General features: G+C 48.8%; 2 pseudogenes; both read right to left on the minus strand.

Annotated features, from left to right (window-relative positions):
- Positions 1-2,012: 2,012 nt before the first annotated feature.
- On the minus strand, positions 2,013-6,283 carry LOC116887597 (annotated as a pseudogene).
- Positions 6,284-7,553: 1,270 nt separating this feature from the next.
- Positions 7,554-11,757, minus strand: LOC116887490 (annotated as a pseudogene).
- Between the last annotated feature and the right edge of the window lie 788 nt (positions 11,758-12,545).

Consider the following 12,545-nt stretch of genomic DNA (forward strand, 5'->3'; position numbering starts at 1 on the left):
CTGGTAAAGTGTTTTTGTTTTTGTTGTTTTAGTGTCACGTTTGTCTTAGTCATTGTTCTGTTGCTGTGAAGAGACAGGAGGACAATGACAATTCCTATAGAAGAAATCATTCCATGGGGCTGCTCTGCAGTTTCAGAGGTTTCGCTCATTGTAATCACATGGGAGGATGTTGGCATGGAAGCCGGCAAGGTCCTGAAGATGGAGCTGGTGACTTTACCTCTGGTTTCTCAGGCAGCAGGAAGAGAGCCTCTGGGACTAGCTCTGGATTTGGAAACTTTTAAGACCACCCCAGTGACACACCTCCTAATCCCTTTAAATAGTGCCACTCCCTAATGACCAAGCCTTCATGTCTATAGGCCAATGGGGGCCATTTTCATTCAAACTAACATACCTGGTCCAACAGTTTGTAGGCCTATCATAACGTCAAACACATTCTATTCAGCTTTGAAAGTCCCCATAATCTGTCAGTCTCCAACACCTTAAAAGTTCAGAATTCATAGTCTCTTCTGTGACTCAAGACAATCTCCTAATTGCAACCTTTCTAGAAAGAAAATCAAGGTGCATGTGCTGTACTTCTACCACACAATGGCCCAGGGGGTACATTTGTGTTTCAGAAGGAAGGAAAAGCAGCAAAGTGAGGAAGGGTTGGATCACAGACTAAACTCCAGCTGGGCAAACTGTAAACTACATCCCCATGTCTGATGCCTAAGCTCTCTTCAGATCTCCAAGTCCTGTCAGCTGTGTTGTATGCAACACACTTCTCTGTCCAGGCAGGTTGACACCTGCTAGTGATTTTCCTGCTCAAATCATGAAGATCCCATATCTTGGATTCTCCAGGAAACTCCAGGTCTTACTTTCATAGATTCCCAAAAGGACTCTCTGGGCCCCATTGTCACACAAGATCCCATAGAGGAATCCTGTCCCACCTGACACTCGCACAGGAAACACAGATTCTGGAAGGTTCTCCATCTGCTATTTATTTCCTTCACAATGTTCTGACTGTGCTCAATCCCTTAACTTCCCCACCAGTGAACTGCACAGGTCAAGGAGTTCACATTCAGATTCAGATGTTCAGTGTGGAGGTGAGGACAGCCTGGAGCCGACAGGATGCAGATACCCCAGTGTCTGTTGGACCAGGAAGGTTGACTGTAGAAGGGATGACAGCCAGTGCAGGTCCCACGTGGCAGCTGTCCCAAGATAAAGAACAAGAGTCAACACTGTCAGTATGAAAACATCTCAAAGGCCACCTCTCATTCAAAGGTCTCAACCTGAGAGGCCCAGGAACCCAGTTCTCTCCTGTTTGCCTCAGCCCTAATACTATGCCCCCAGGCGTCACCTTTTCAAGTCTCCAGAGACAAGTCAGAGGTCTGGGAACTGTCCCCATCTGCAGGAGAAGAAATACCAAGGCACACTCAGGAGACTGACATGTGGGGTGGAGGAAGAACCTTCAGCTCAGCTCCCACCTAAGGGACAGTTTTCCCTCATGTACTGACCTGCAGCAGGAGCATAGCCTCTGTTTCCACCTGTAAGAAAAAAAGCTGTGAGAGTCCATGGAAGTCCTGGTCCCAGGAAATTTCCAGAACAATCACAGCAGACCAGGGAAGGTTCAGGAGGCATGAGGAAGGAGTTGTGCAGGGAATGAACCTAGGAGAGACTGTGATCTGTGACTGTGCAGGGTCCTTCCCCTCTGACCTCTGCTCTCTGACCTCTCTGATCACAGAGATTCTTGTGTAGATCACCTCCACCATCAGGGTTATTCCTCTCTCCTTCATTTTCCATGTGCTTTACTGTCCGATGGGTGTCAGCAGACATATCCAGTTATGGCACGGTTGTGCTTATGGTATATGTGTATTGTGCTTATGGTGTATGTGTATTGTGCTTATGGTATATGTGTATTGTGCTTATGGTGTATGTGTATTGTGCTTATGGTATATGATGTGTACTGTGCTTATGGTATATGTGTATTGTGCTTATGATATATGTGTATTGTGCTTATGGTATATGTATGTGTGTTGTGTTTATGGTATATGTATATTGCTTCTTCTTTACAATGGACCCTTGTGAAAGAACCAAGTAGCAGCCCTTACATACCTTTTTGCCTTTTCATCCACCTAACACCACAAATGATGAAGCCTATGATGACCATAGCTCCAAGGACAGCACCAACAATGGCTATGATGCTCGTCATGGGCGTGGGAGGCTCTGGGAAGGAGAGGGGAGGAAGGGAAATAGAGGGTCATGGCTCCAGTCGTAGGGCCTGACCTTCTCCAGGGTTTAGAGAAGGTTCCAGCGTTCCCACACCCTCCTTACCCCATCTCAGGGTGAGGGGCTCAGGCAGCCCCTCATGCTCCACACGGCATGTGTATTTCTCCTCCTCTCCAGAAGGCACCATCACAGATGCCCACTTCTGGAAGGTCCCATCCCCTGCAGGCCTGGTCTCCACAAGCTCCATGTCCTGGGTCAGGTCCTTCCCATTCAACTGCCAGGTCAGGGTGATGTCAGCAGGGGTAGAAGGCCAGGGCCCAGCATCTCAGGGTGACACCACCTTCAAGTCTGGGGTGAAGGGTCACATGTGCCTTTGGAGGATCTGAGGAGAAAAGTTGGAAAGTTCAGTCATTTTTTTCTTCTGGTGCCTTGAGCTGTACCCATGAGTTTCTCCTGGGAATGGACTGAATCAGGTGTGGTAGAGGTCAAAATCTCTCTTAGGTAGCTTAGACACAGTGTTCTGGATAATTTTATCATTTGGAAATTCTAGATCTGGTTAAGCTGGCCACGGTAAGAGACTCCTCCTCCTCCTCCTCCTCCTCCTCCTCCTCCTCCTCCTCCTCCTCCTCCCTTCTCTCTCTCTCTCTCTCTCTCTCTCTCTCTCTCTCTCTCTGTTGGTGCTGGTTTTATGTTTGATAATGGATTTGTAAAATTCAAGTGAATTCCAGGTTCAGAATGTTTACTCTACTGGATAGACCATCACTGACATGTACAGCTCTTGTGGTTAATTTCAGTGTGTGATTTTTTTTGGCCACTTAAAAAAAAAAAAAAAAGATAAATAACTAAAAACTAGAATAGACAGGGCATCACCCAGTTGATGGTTTCCCTCTTCCTCAGGATGAGCCCCCAACCTGAGGGCAGAGGAAAGAGTTGCCAGAGGCCACTGCACCTGTGCAGCAGCGTCTCCTTTCCGTTCTCCAGGTATCTGTCGAGCCACCCACGCAGGTCCTTTCCACGTAGTTCTTGTAATACTTTGCAAATCAGCCTGCTCCCACTTGCGTCGGGTGATCTGCGCTGCAGAGTCCGTGGCCTTCCACGTTTTCAGGTCTTCGTTCAGGGCGATGTAATCGCGGCCATCGTAGGCGAACTGCCAGTACCCGCGGACTAATCTCCAGTCAGACCCCACCTCGCAGCCATGCACCTCCTGAACTGTGTGAGAGCCTGCGGGAAGCTATAATCAGATCCATCTGGCTTCTGGCCCTAGGAATTCCCTCAACTGAAAGTGAAAGTTGGTCTCACGTGTTGGGTACCAGGGGTCCTGCACTTTTCAGGAGTTCCTCCGACTTGGACTCGGACCCCTCCGGCCCTTTGTCGGGAGGTGGAGGAGTCCTGACCTCAGACCCGGGGGTCACTCACCGCCCTCGCTCTGGTTGTGTGTAGCAGAGCAGGGTCCTCAGGTTCATTCGGTAAATCTGCTCTTGGCCATTGACTATCTGGGTCTGCTCCTCCCAATACTCGGACCCCTCCGCTCCATCCACCGCGCCTGTGCTTCCATCCTCGGATTCTTCGCATCACTATCGAAGCACGAACTCCCGTGTCGTCCACATGCCGATGGTAATGAACCGGGGCTCCCTGAAGTCGGGCCTGGGGACATGGCGGTGGTGAAATACCGCAGCGAGTGTGAGCCTGGGGACAGCCGCGGTTAGACCCTGAACTCCTCCAGCCGCGCGGGTGCGTGGGTCGGGCAGGAGCAGGGGCGGGCTTCGGACAGGAGGAACAGGGGCGCAGGGTCTGGTGCGCGACCTGGGACGCGGAGGCTGCTGCAGTGCGCTCCCCATCCCTCCCCTGCAGAGGCCATTTCCCTCCGATCCGCACTCACCGCGCGGCTCTGGCCCACCAAAGAGGCTGCAAGCATCAGGAGCAGCAGGCGGGACACCTTCGCCCCCAACTGAGATCAGGGACGCAACTGAGTTCTGCAGGCTGCCTGCATTTTACCACCAGTTCGCGCGTCCCGGGCTGGTTGCTTCCCAAGATCGCGTCCCCAATGAGGGCGAGACCTGCCACCGTCAACAGTAACCGGGCGGAAGGACCTGATACAGGTTAGGAGCAGAAGTCACTGGAGAGATCAGAATTGCCATCTCAAGCCTTCCCCACCCCTGACTTCACTGCCTGGGAGACTAAGACTTTAATTTAAAATTGAAATAAACTGCTAAGATAGAAAGGCCGGACAGGATAATTCCTCATCTTTGAACATTGTAGCTTCAGCTCAGAGTTCCCCCTGACTTCCCAAGGGAGATTGTTGGAGAACTGCACTTCTCAGGAATCTGCTGCACTGTAGCAAAAGCAGCCAAGCCCAGCATCTGGAGACTCAACCAAAGTCTTCCCACAGTGTGTGACAGCAGGAGTGCTTGGGTGAGTTTGGCTCAACAACTCTCCCAGGTCCTGTTTTCTTCTTGCTGTTTTCTCAAGGCTTCTTTAGAGCTGGGGTCTCATGAGATAAGGCTTCTTAATGGCCTCTGGAAAGGACTCAGGGTTTCTGCTGCCTGTCCCCAGGATTCCTCTGTCTCTATTTACCTAGGTCTCTCTTGAGACTGCTCTTGACAGCTTATTTACCTGAGTCAGCTATCAGAGAGAGATCAGAGAGAGAGAGAGAGAGAGAGAGAGATATGAAATGAAGAGAGAGAATGAATGAAGAGAGAGAATGAATGATAGAGAGAATGATAGAATATTACAGAGAGAGAGAATGATAAAATATGTGTGCAATATGCCCTTTTAGGCAGTCCCAAAACATGACCATACCACCAGCCTCTCTCTGTCAGGGAAAAGGAGGACCTAAGAGGATGGGATTAATCCCATACAAATCAAGGGCAGAGCTACAAATCTGTGAAAATTCACTCTAAATACAATGCTACTTCAAGGGCTGAGAGATGGCTCAGCGGTTAAGAGCACTGACTGTTCTTCGGAGGTCCTGAGTTCCATTCCCACCAACCCACATGGTGGCTCACAACCAACTGTATTGGGATCTGATGCCCTCTTCTGGTGTGTCTGAAAACAGAACAGTATACTCATACATAAAATAAATAGATAAATATTAAAACAATGTGACTTCAGCATCCTGTGAGTCAGATGGACTTTTAGTGATCTTTTGTAAGGTTTTAGATTAAAAAAAACCCTTACAATTTGATACAACAAAAAGAAAATACAAGTTTCTCAGCTTTTCACTAAAGGGGTTTACAGTAATTATTTAAAGTTCGGCTTGTGTCTTAATTATTGTTCTCTTGCTGTGAAGAGACACCAGGACCATGGTAACCACAATAAAAACAACAATAGAAACAAAGCAAGAACAACGACAACAGAAATCATTTAACTCCTGGCTTCATTATAGTTTCAGAGGTTTAGTCCATGTTCCTCATGGAGGACAGCACGCTGTCATGTAAGCAGGCATGGTGTTGGAGCTGTAGCGGGGAGTTCTACAGCTGGTTCCCAGGGCAGCAGGAAGAGAGCCTCTGAGCCTGGCTTGGGCTTCAGAATGTTCCAAGACCATCCTGAGTGACCCACCTCTTAAGGAAGTATATAGTGCCTCTTCCTAATGACCAAGCATTCAAATATGAGCCTATGGGGGCCATTTTCATACGAACTACCATATTCTATGACCTGTCCCTATAGGATTGTACCTATGTCATAATATAAACGACATTGAGCCCAACTTTGAAAGTTCCCATAGTCCACCAGTCAACAGCATGTTAGTTCAAAGTTCACAGTGTCTTCTGAGACTCAAGGGAACCTCTTAGCTGCATCCCCTCTATAAAGAAAATAAAAAACAGGTCACATAGTTCAAATATACAATGGCATAGGATGCACAGTTATGTTTCAAAAGGAAGAAAATGGGGCAAAGTGAGGAAATGCTGGATCCAGCTGGCCAAACTGCCACTTGCTTCTCCATGTCTGGTGCCAAAGTTCTCTTCAGATCCTGACTCCGACCAGCTCTGTTGGCTGCACCACACCTCTCTCATTCAGGATGGTTCACACCTGGTGACAGCTTTCCTTGGGAAAACCTGAAGACTCTGGCATCTTCCATATCTTGTGTTCTCCAGTGAAATCCAGGACTCCCTCGCCCAGCCTTGCTCAATGACCTTTCTTGGCCTCCATCGAGGGACACTCTAGACATGCAAATAGAGAGAGACTGCAAAAGCCAGAAGGAAGCTGTTAAGTTCTGCTGCTTGCTGGGGCTGTAACATGGCCCCTCATTCATTTACATCGTGACCATTTGTGTGGTTTTGGTGGTTTCCTTTCTGCTTAAGGTTTTCTTTAGTTCCCTTTCACGGGTTGGAAGCTTCACTATGGGGGGCTTGTCCCTGTCTTCCACTTAGCACCACCCTTTTCTTCAGAGTTTATTTCTGAAGACTTAGTCTTGAGAAACTGACTTAGTCCGAGCTCTGGACTTAGCTCCATTGCACTTCATGCCGATCCTTCTCTCCTCACACTGCACATCTTGTGTTGTTCCTCATGTAGCTTCCTCCTTTCCCTTATACAGCTGCATGAGTGTGGCCATGAAAAACCAAGCAACACAGGTAATACTAGACTCTTATGACGTCTCCCCTGTCAACACCATTAATCCAAAACACTCAGATTTAATCTGAGGCAGTATTTTATTTGCTCAAGGCTGGAAAGCAGCCACCTTCTCCATAATATTAGAAGAATTATCTCTAAGCCACTTACTAATATTCTTCCCCTCTGAAACTTCTTTACCTGGGCCCCCACAGTGCCCTCAGCTCTGTCTTTCATGACCCTACTAGCATGGCTGCTTAGGCCCTGCTTCATGCATTTAAATGCTCTTCCAGTTCAAAGTCCATTCATCCACATTTTGCCAAGGAGCAGCATGGTCAGGCTGGTCCCAGAAATTCCAGGCTCCCAGGGACCAAATTTTTAAGATAGGGTTTCTCTGTGTATCCATGAGTGTCCTACAGCAGGGTGACCTGGAACTCAGTGATTTTCCTGCCTGCCTCCTGAATGCTGGGATTAAAGGTGTTCCCCACCACTGCCCAGCAAATTCTTCACTGCTAATCTCAGGTTCCTAGCTACATGGGAAGGCCTGGTACAGCCTTGAGGGCTCATAACCCTTGTCACAGAACAAAGCTCAAGCCATGCCTCCCTTCCTAGGATCAGCGTCTGTCAGCCAGGGGCTCTATTAAGTGCCAAGTACCAAGGAGATATAACTGAGGAATGGCCAGAACAGCAAGGAAGTGCACATGGACTGAGATCCACCTGCAACAGCCCCATTCACATGCAGATGCCACAGAGGACTCCTGTCCAGCTAACACTCAACACAGGAAACACAGATTCCGGAAGGTTCTCCATCTGCCATTTATTTCCTTCACAATACTCTGAGTGTTCTCAATCCAGTAAGTTCCACGCCAGTGAACGGCTCAGGTCAAGGAGTTCACATTCAGATCCTTATTTCTGTGTGGAAGTGAGGAGCTGCAGCCCAGGGCAACATGGAGCTGACTGGATACAGATGTCTTCTACTGTCTAAGGTTGGCTATGCAAGGGAAGACAGGCAGTGCACAGACAGGATCCTGAGTGCAGGGGTGGGCTGGGCTCTTCAGATTTCCCCATTGTGTCCACAGCCAAAAGCATAAATCCACAGACATTGATGTCCAAAGGGAATCCACTGTTTCTATGTCAGAACTTGTCACTGGGTTCCACCAGGCAGCTGTCCCAAGATATAACACAGGAGTCAGCACAGTCAGTAGGAAAACATCTCAAAGGTTCACCTTGCATCCATACGTGTAAAACTGAGAGGCCCAGGGACCCAGTCCTCTCCTGTTGGCCTCAGCCCCAATTCAAAGACCCTAGGTGTTACCTTTTCAAGTGTCCTGAGAGAGGTCAGGAACTTTCCTTGCCTGCAGAAGAAGAAACAACAAGTAACAGGAGACTGACAAGTGGGGGTAGAGAAAAAAACCTTGGCTCAGCTTCCACCCCAAGTACCTCAGGGACAACTGTTCCCTCACATTGTGACAGCAGCAGGATCATAATCTCTGTCTCCTCCTGTAAAAACAAAAACAAAAAACAAAACAAAACAAAAAAAAACCCAAATGTGGGAGAGCAAGGATTTCTGGACCCTGGACATCCTATTCGGGGAATGATCGAAGGTCAGGCTGGACATCTGTAGTGTTTAGCATGAGGCTTGTCCTCTGACCTCTGACCCCTGACCATTGAGAATGATGTGCAGACCTCTCACCACCATCACCATTAGGAATCTGTCTTGTACTGTAAGGTGAGTGTCTGCAAACTGACCTAGAAAGAGGCAAGCTTGTGCATAAGGGGTCTGTGTTTTGATTTATATTCATAAAGCATCCTTCTTAAAGACCTAAAAGAACAAAACCCAGCCACAGACTCTTCCATACCCTTGTTCTTTCTCATGCACATCACAGCACCTCCAGCCATAAAACCTAAGATGACCATAGCACCAAGGACAGCACCAACAACGGACCTGGTCCGCATTCTGGACTGAGGAGGCTCTGAGAAGGGAAGGGTAAGGACATGAAAGGAAAGTGAGAAACATGATGTCCCCAGCTCTCAGCCCTGACCAGCTCATGGTCTGCAGAAGGCTCCAGCTTTCCCTCACCCCAGCTCTCCACCCACACCCTCCTTACCCCATCTCAGGGTGAGGGGCTCAGGCAGCCCCTCATGGTACACATGGCATGTGTACTTCTGCTCCTCCCCAGAAGGTACCACCAGAGCTGCCCACTTCTGAAAAGTCCCATCCCCTGCAGGCCTGGTCTGTATAAGCTCCATCTCTTGGTTCAGTTCCTCCTCCTCCTTCTTCCAGATCAGAGTGATGTCAACAGGGTAGAAGCCCAGGGCCCAGCACCTCAGGGTGACATCACCTTCATGTCCGGGGTGATGGCTCACATGTGCCTTTGGAGGATCTGAGGAGAAGAGTTGGAATGTTTGAGCATCTTGTGTTCTTCCTGGGGACTCCAGATTTGCTTGTGAGATGACCTGGGAAGGAAAGGACTAGAGCAATGTCAATTTCCCCCAGTACCTTAGATATAGTATTCTGTAAACTCTAGACATTATGTTCAGGATCAGCTATGTGTCCCAAGAGGAAAAAATGGACCTCTGCTTTTGTCTGTGTGGGGCTCAGAGATTCAGCATCACTGATGTCAGACTTCACAGAGGTTGGGTATGGGCAGAGAACAAGGCCTGAGGGAAGCCATAGCTGAAAGAGATGCAGATTCAAGGAGCAGCCTGTTCTTTCAGGAACCCTTGTCTTCATCCTGAGGAGACTTGAACCGTCCAGGACAAAGGTGCTCCTTGGGAGAGCCAGGTTCTGATACAGTCAGGGACACAGGAGTGCTCTCCCTCCCACATTGAAGATAGAGAGGAAAAGGCTGGAAGCTTCTGTCAAATGAAGAGACACCAGCATTTCCTGGTAAGATCAGGAATAAGAAGGAGTGTCCAGCTCCACTCTGATCCCTGATATGGTGCTTGACCTTTCAGCTCTTGCCATTAGACAACCCAGGTGCACCAACAGTTAAGTGAATAATGAAAATATGGTACACACAAAATATTAGCTGTGCATTTCGTGAAAAGACTTCATGATAACATGTCATAATACATGTTTATATTCTAATGTAACCATATGCCGTAATCAAATACAAGTCTGGCTACTCGCAAAAAAAAAAAATAAGGAGTACAAAAGAAAATGGAATCCTGCTCAGCTATACACAAGGTAATTCCAAATTTTCTCAGGAAAATGGATGGACTTTGAATATACAATATTAAATGAAGTCTCACAATCTCAGAACAGGAACAGGAAATAAAAACCACATAGTCAGGGGGCTGAAGAGATGGTTCAGCGGTTAAGAGCACTGACTGTTCTTTCCAGGGCTCTGAGTTCAAATCCCAGCAACCACGTGGTGTCTCACAACCATCTGTAATGAGATCTGATGCCCTCTTCTGGTGTGTCTGAAGACAGAGACAGTGTACTCACACATATAAGAGAAATAAACCTTAAAAAAAACAACAACATTGTTTTTGCTCATATAGGCGCTTTAGCCAACGCCAAAGCTATGTGTACTTGCTAATAAATGTACTTGTTACTTGTATCTTGATATAATGAAATCAGCAAAGGCTAATATTTGAAGATGAGCGAGGACTAAATGTAGATAAAGGACATCATGAACCATGGAAGGTAATAACTGAGAAGTACTTCTAATTTTTGTCACCAAATCTCTCTCTCTCTCTCTTTCTCTGCCCTAGCTTTCTCTCCTCCCTCCCCCTCCCTCTCTCTGTCTTATGCCCCTTCACGACCTTCTCAAGGTCCTGGAAAGTCATGAGTATATTTATTGGAAAACATATAAAATCCAGTGTGAACCTCTACTGTTTGATAATGGCGATTCTAATTGTATCCAAGTTCACTGAGCTATGTAAAGCCTTTGATTTGCATAATTTCCACAAGAAAAGCTAGATGGACATTTCTCAGCTGATGAACTTCTTTGTCTGGACCAAGCCCAGCACAGAGGCAAGGGGAGGAGTGACCCAAGGTCCCGCACCATCTGCAGCATCTCTTTTCTATTCTCCAGATATCTGAGTGTTTAATCCTTGCATGGGCCCTCTAAGTAGTCCTGCAGGAGCTCTGCATAACCAGCCTGCTCCCACTTGAGTCTGGTGATCTCGCGCCGCCCTGTCACCTCTGCCGTCCAAGTCTTCAGGTCTTCGTTGAGGTGATGTAATCTCGGCCATCGTAGGCATACTGCTCATAACCACCGAGGAGGCTCCCATCGGATTCCACGTCACAGCCATACATCACCTGGATGATGTGAGAGCCTGCCCCCCCCCTCGGTCAGACCCGTCCATGTTAGGACTTCTAACTGAAAGTTTCTAACGGAAAGGGAAACCAGGTCCCTTTTGCACCAGGTGCTTAGGCGGCTTGGGTAAGTGGGAGAGGAGTGGGGACAGATATAGAGGGTCAGGACCCTCAGATTTAGAGGGTTACTCACCGTCGTGGCTCAGGTTGTAGTAGTCAAGCATGGTCTGTAGGTTTCCTCGGAAAAACTGTGCATTGCTTGTGACTATCTCTGTCTCCTTCTGCCAATACTGGGCCCCTCCTGCTCACCCAGGACGCACGTAGCTCATATCTGCACTCTCCCCCTGGGCGCTGTTGAAGGCACGAACTGTGTGTCGTCCACGTAGCCCACAGCGACGTACCAGGACTCGCCGGGTGCAGGTCGGGACAGAGCGGTGTAGAAATACCGCAGAGAGTGTGACCCTGGGGGTGGCGTGAGGTGAGACCCCCGAGCTCCTCCCGGATCCCTGGGCTGGTACACACGACAAGAAGGGAGCAGGACTCAGGCCTCTTGGGTGGAGGGTCCGGTGGGGGACACAGGGACTTGGGAAGAGGCTTCCCGGTTTAGGACCCTGCCACTGCCTGAAGAGTCTGGTTCCCTCTTGATCCCCCACTCACCTGAGCAGGTCTGGGTCTCGCCTGGCGACGTCGCCAAGAGGAGAAGGAGGGCGCTGGGCACCATGTTTCCCATCCTCTGGTTAGGGTGTAGCAAAGTGACAGTTGTATAAAGTCCTCAGACTTTGTAACTTGCAATCAGAGTTTTTATGGCATTTTCTCACCTGCTCTCAACAGGACGGGTGAGGGCTTGAGCCACCTGACAATGGCCCAGACAGCAAGAAGTGAAACCACAGGTCTGCCCTACCCAAGCCAAGACCCGCTCTCAGCCCTCAGGACCCTGAAAGCCACTCCTGGAAACTTGGGACTTTGTCCTGACTCCTTCCTCTGCACTGAGCCCTGCATATAACGTCCTCTACCTGAACCCTGGGCCAGAACGTCATACTGTAATCAGAGTGGAAACCTTCAGGGTGAGAGCAGTTGTTTTCCTTCTTCCCACCTCCACAGCCAACTCCATTGTGATGGCCCTGGGGTGGTCTGGAATGCAGTGTTGTCTTTAAAGCAGGAGGCTTGGGCCTGCAAGCACCACACAGTTTCCCACAGAGACCAGGGGTCTGTGTCCACCTGTAGTGACTTGGGGTTAGGGTTAGCTCACACTGCCAAGCCCGACTGCTCAGGAATCTGTGTTCTAAATACATAAATGGCCCAAACAGCCTCGTGCTAGTCCCACATCGGGTCCTACCTGGCTTCTGACAGGTTCCCCCTGCACTGGGGAAGTAACAGCCTTGCACACCAGCAGCAGACTGTCAGCTTCTTGTTATTTCCTTCCTGCTGCAACTTCTTCCCTCGTTAGCCTGACTTCTCTCCAACCTCTCAGGAGCATTGTTACTGTGGGGACCCCATGCCAGCATTGTCTTCTGAGAAATGGGAA

The sequence above is a fragment of the Rattus rattus genome, chromosome 18, assembly GCF_011064425.1.
Source record: "Rattus rattus isolate New Zealand chromosome 18, Rrattus_CSIRO_v1, whole genome shotgun sequence".
NCBI lineage: Eukaryota > Metazoa > Chordata > Mammalia > Rodentia > Muridae > Rattus > Rattus rattus.